Source organism: Salarias fasciatus, chromosome 14 (genome assembly GCF_902148845.1).
Source record: "Salarias fasciatus chromosome 14, fSalaFa1.1, whole genome shotgun sequence".
NCBI lineage: Eukaryota > Metazoa > Chordata > Actinopteri > Blenniiformes > Blenniidae > Salarias > Salarias fasciatus.
This window is the reverse complement of record NC_043758.1, coordinates 32,201,271-32,207,836: the sequence shown is the minus strand read 5'-3', so window position 1 is coordinate 32,207,836 and position 6,566 is coordinate 32,201,271.

Here is a 6,566-nt window from a genome sequence, read left to right as displayed (position 1 = left end):
CCGCACCCATTTTGTGCAGAGCGTCCACAAAATGCTAATGTTCGCGTGTCTTCCAGCCACGCTTTGCATTCTAACAGGCATTGCTGGTCAAACCTAAACCAAAAAAGAAAACAACTAATTTATGCAAATTTCCACATTGTTAGCAGCCTAATGAATTTTAATGCAGGTTATCAATTCCAGAGCAAGCAATTCACAAGAAAATAAGAGGCTTTGGCTTCCTAAGCTGCCGTCTGCTCTGCGAGCTATCAGTCAGGAGGGATGTTCGCAGAGCAAGAACAACCTCTTTAATCAAATTTAGTCCAGCAAAACAACACGAAGATCACCTCCTGTCTGTTTTTAAGCTTTTTTTACCATCCTTGAGCCAGGACATAATTCTTTTATCTGAATTATGACAACTGTATTCATGAAGCAAAAACTCGTAAGAACTCATATCGGTACTCTGTGTCGTAAGATCAGCTAAAGATGAGGACTCGTGCTTAAAAAAAAGTGCTATCAGTGCAATTCTGATGAAAATATCTATAACCAAGCACTTCGGAGGAGTTGACGATGGGGAATATTTAATGAAAAGTAAATATTTTGCACCAGCTGCACCGAGTTAAATCCCCACAATATAAAACTGATTTAACAAACTGATTTAACACATGCTACAAGCAACAAAAAGAAAAGCTTTTCTTCCCCCTTTCCTCAAATTTCAGCAGCGATTCCTATGTAGATTAAAAAAAACCTCTCTCCTTTTGAACAAAGGACTCCCTGAAGCATGTAAACAAGTAAACAATAAGTCATTTTCTAAACAGAAAGTACTGATTACTTGTTTTAATTAACTCAATTTTTTTAAATCTTTGCCTAAAGACCACAAGGGAAGCCAAAGTCTTTTTTTTTTTTTTGTTCTGTTTACCCAGTAAAGACCAAAAGCCTGAAAAGAAAGGGAGCGTGTGTTACGGAGGCTGTGGCGCAATGGTCCAGAATACTAAATGTAAATAAAGCTGCCGACCACTTAATCCCAGAGGAAAATGAGAAGTGAGTTAACGGCGGCGGGGGAGCGGAAACACGTCCTCAAGTTGTGACCGTGCATGATTATCAAGTGCGATGGAGAAATTGGCCAGAAGATGGCCTCTGTTATTTATGTAGTTTAATTATCAGGTTTTGTAATGGATGAGTTCACTTTGTGATATTGTAATAAACTGGAGAAGTGTTTATTTAGCTCTCTGAAGTTTCAGAAAATAAAAAAACCCTACTGATGACTGTGTGCTTGTTACTGAGCTCAGGTAAAGTTCACCTGAGGGTATAAACAGATGGTGTTACCTCCTCACCGCTTTATTCCTGGCTCACACTCAGGAACTCACAGATCCCGCTTTTTAAAGTATGAATATCAACCTTTAGCTACTTGCTAATACAGAGTACAGATAAGAATATAATGTCATAAAGTCTAATTCATACTCCACATGCAAATGAAGCATAAAGGCTATGCATTGAAAATAATTTATTGCATTTCATTCAATGCAAAACGCATAACTTATCAATCCAGACTGACATTTATTAGATGAATTAATCAATAAATGGACACAACATAATCATGTTTATTCGTTTGCACATAGTTTTTTAAACTAAAGCATAGCAGCTGCTCTGTGTGTGTGTGGGCACCTCTTGCATACTCTGTGTCACAACAAATAAAAACTGTAAAGCTCAAAATTTGTGTAAAGTTTGCATGTTTTGCCTGTGCATGCATGGATTTTCCCCAGAGACATGCTCGCACCTTTCTGTGATCAGTTGACAGCTGATGAGCAGATATTATCTGGACATCTGGACCAAGTGAAGCAGGTGCAAACAATAGAGCCAACTTCTGTAGAGGCATTAAAAATATTTATAGTTTGAAATCTCATCAAAATGACACTTAAAGTGAGCAGATTTTTTCTTCGTTTAATCGTGAAAGGTGAGTTCAAGCCTCTAATCTGACCACTCCTGCAAATGAAAGACTGAAGAGTTACAGCATGAAGGCTTAGAGCAACAAGCTCCACCATGATTTATTTCGAGCTGCTTTCATCAGTGATTTCACATGAAAAGCAGACGTAACATGCCTTCATGACTACTTTTCAATCACTTCAGACAACTGAAGAGTAGGAAGAATGCAGTGCAAAGGCCGTTTTAACTATTTAGCATAATGCAAGGCAGCAACACCCTTGGATTGAATAATTTACAGGGAGTGTGCGGTCGGACGTATCTCTCGCTGTGATCTAACGGCGGAGCGCTGCCGTCACATGATCGGTTTGAGATTTATCGCTCTCTTCTGTTTGGAGGTTATACTGCTGATTCACAGGCCCAAATAAAATATACTTATATAAAAAAAAGTAAGCATTGTCACTGAGAAGCCAATGCTTCTCCTCTGACATGCGGATGATTGTATATTGTCTATACTCTTCTCCTCCAAAGGCATCATTTCAGTTTTATGTTTACGGCGTGGAGCACTTTACGCCCACGGCGCTGCTCATTTTGCACTCTAAATAATGAGGCCAGGACATCTGATTGTGTCGATGGAATAAAAATCTATAACTCTCCTGTCCCGCCTTGATTAAAAGGCCACGCGTTTTCTTGTCCCGGCGTCCGAAGATGAAAGACTTGTTCTACTCTGCTTAAGTGCAGCTATGCAAATAGTTGGATTTGTCCTTTAGAAGAGCGCTTTTGGCTCGCGCCGTCCTCCCCTTTCTCCCGAGACGCGACCTTTCCGTGTGTGTGAAGCCAATCATCTGTAGCACGCTGCTCCGACATGAGAGACAAATGATAATGTATTGATGCTGCCGAGCGAAACTTAGAATATAACTAAGACAGAACTGAAAGGTCGGAATTGAGCTTGAACCAGTAATAATGAAAGTACTTGAATTTTGTACATTTTTGCACATCAGCCTCTAGTTTTTTGCCTCAGTGTTCAAACATTAAATTCTCACACACGTATTATTTATCAGTCCATAGTTTAAATAAACAGTCTCAATAAAGCAAAATGTTTTGTGGTTTATTGACATTTAATCATGACTTTTTCTCTTATGTGTCTTTATGTATCTGGATGTTTGTGTACATGTTTGCATCCATTCTCTTTTTTCAATCTATTGTAAATCACTTTGAATTAACCGCCTGGGAGGTGCTCAAGCTAGAGTTGATATAACTTCCAACTCTTCAAAAGGTTCAGTCAGGAAGTCCGTTTGGAAACTCGTCCACTTCTTCTTGTTTCTGAACTTCATGAAATGGTCGCAGCTCAGAGAGATTTTTTTCTTGATCAAAATAATAAGTGATGACAGTGAACACAGCACAGTTTTTTGGACATTTCACTGTGTGTTACCCCAGAAGGTATCATTAAAATTGACTTTATGTTGAGATTGGAGTTATTTATGGAATTAATTGTTTGACTTTTTGAAAATACAGACATTTTCATCACGTATACTCTACAGTTCAAATTAAAGGTTATTATGGCGCTATTTTGTGTGTTTGATACCCCTGGCTTAGTTTTTTAACAAAATTCAATTAGATTTCAATTTAATGTTCCTTCCAGAAACACTATTTCTGTGCTTTAAGTCAGTTCCACTAGACTTTAACCATCTCAGGTGGTTATTTTTACTATTAACGTAGCAAATCTAAAGAAGATTTCTAATACATTCTAAAATTCAAAGCACTTGAGTGCATGCCCTTTAAATGATTGAACACCTTTTCTATGAGCTCGGGGGAATCGTGTCAAGTAGCAGTGACTCCCTGATACACTGTAGTTCCCAAAGTCAAGTCCTCGGTATTTTATGAAAACTGCTCCTAATAACGGACGCAGAAGGTGCCATTACGGCTCGGCCTGATGGATGAGCTGCTGGCTGGAATGTGAAGCGGCGCTGGCCTCTGTTTTTGGTTGGAGAAAGTGCTATTCCTCAAGGGGAGCCGCGCTGTGATTGAAGTATTTACGACAAGACAGAAATGTGATGGCATAGAGAATGTGGGTGACAGTGACGCATGACTGAACAGATTACTGTGTACAGACTGCCGAGCGGCCTTTTGAATCCTGATGCCTCACTTTATTGTGCCGGGGTTAAAAGGCTCACCTCTCGGGGAGCCGCATTACTCTATCCCCCCCCCCCCCACCCTGCTCTTTCTGATATAGCGGTCCACAGAACAAAGAGCGTGTCAGCACCGCCACCCCCCCACCCATGCAGACAGTTTGGTTAAAGTAGAAATGACCACGAGGAAAGAGCGACGGCCTCTCGTGCATAATGAAACACGTCTGCTTCAGAACGCTCATTGGTATGCACAAGCACCCAAAGTCTGTTCGATTAACAAGGGCGGTGGAGAGAAGAGCTCTCCCCTCCACGAGAACCTGCTTTAAAAGCAGGAGATCCTCCTTAATGCAGTGCAGCACTTTTAGCAAATGCAGATGACTACTCGAATGTGCAGTTCCTCCTTCTCCACGCTTCACATTAATTATGATGAGTAGCTTCACAGTTCTCCATGAAAGCAAACAGGGGGGAAAAAAAAAATGTTCGAGCTGCTCTCTGCTTTCATTTATCAAACTCGCACACATTGATTTTCCTGAATCTTTGAACTCCCAAAAAATATTTAATAAAGATAATAACCTTTCCCTGATATCTGTGAGGTTTTACTGTCGCCTAATGTGGCTGCATTAGCTGAGTGTAAGAGGTGATCAAGAGACATATCCCATTACCCCATTAATCTATCCATCCATCCATCCATCCATTCATCCCATCTACCCATCAATCCACCCATCCATCCTCCCATGCATCCATCCATCCAAATAACTTTCAGTACAAAAATGTGATTGCGTTTCTTTAAATAAATTTAATTGAGCAAACTAAAATGAGGAATATCCATGCAAGGCAGCATCTCTCGCTCTCTCTTCTTCTCCTTCATGGATATTCATGATACATCATACCCTTTCGCCAGTATTCAGCTGAAATCAGATCCTGCACCATACGAAGAACAGGCGTGTCAGACATGTGGCCAGAGAGTCCAGTCTGGCCCATAACATGAGATCTGGCTGCTGTCACAAAATATGACATGAACTGCAACATGTTTATTTAACCACCAGGAATGCACTTCAGTGTGTATTATGAGGTGGTCAGGGTCACTTCACCGATGTAGAAATGCATCTCTTTGACTGTATGTTTGAGCTCCAGCCTCATGTAGCCAAAAGAATTAATAGCTTCAAAAAACTGAGGGAAGACATTGTTGAATTTACAGTTCTTTTAATCAAATTTCGTGTTTGTCATGTATTGTAAATAGAACACTAAATGTGAACTTGTTGAAATGAAAATATTTGTTGGACTCAAACAAAGACAGAGATTCATAGTTCTAGTCACTTATTTATCATAATGTAATTACGGATGGATGGATGGATGGATGGATGGATGGATAATAGGTCACTTAATCTCCTTTTGTACTCTTATCCCTACAGTTTTTATGGGGGTTTTTTTCCCAACAAATATTAACTATGTGTTTACAGTAAATGCTCCAGTACGTTGTTACATGTGACATTAATTCTACGCTCCTACTTTCACATATTTAGGCCCTCTAAATACCAGCACAGCACTTGAGTGCAAGTTTCCAGGCCTCTTCCTTTCTCTGGTTATAAGCTTTCCAGAACTAATCAGAGCTGCATTTTCGGAACTGCCAACTAAAAGACTGCACTGGGACGGCAGGCGGGCAAGCAAACAAAGCCCTGCAGGTCCCAGACGAGTGCCAGCAAGACAGATTAAGTCAACAAAAGACTGGAACAAAAAGTTAACTCAATCAAATGAAAGCATGTCTGACAAACGGAAACTGATGTGGCTGATAAAGACGGGAAGAGGCAGGTGATACGTGTGCTAAAGAGTTAATCTTCAGCAGCCACAGACTGGTTATCTCCCGTTTGAGGTGACACCCGTTCACTTCTCGAGTCAATGAAATCGTGCATTCAGGAACAAAGCAATCTGGCCACACACATTAAGCCAGATAACCCCGGAAACAGGGTTAGGCCTTGGTTTGTGTCCTGAATGCCTTCAATGCAGCTGCAGGCGAACGGACACAAGTGGATAGTAAAGGTCTGACATTGACCAAGGGTGATAGGGAGCAGAATGTAAATAAAAAAAGCAAAAACCTGCAATATTCCCTGAAATATGGAATATCCAGAGCAATATACTCATGAATGTACATTCTGTAGTACAACAGACAGCCTGACAAATGTTCAGTATGCAATATAATATACAATACAGACGTGTAAAACCTCCACTGACACCATGTTTGACTGACAGAGGAAACACTATGTTGTCAAAAAACATAAAACTACAGTGACAAATGAAAACAGAGTCAAAGAAGAGAAGTTCTGAGTGTCTGAAAAACTGGCGGGAGGCTGGAGAAAAGCAGAGAAACTGTTACTGTTGATGAAGAAAACAAAGAAGCGAGATAAAAAAAAACAAAAAAAAAACACTACGACCAGAGCAGAGGAACAAATTCACAGGCGGCTCTGAAGAAGCGTCTGCTGGCTGAAGATTGCCAATGGAGCAGTTATGTCGAGGCATCAAAATTAAACCTGTCTTATACACCAG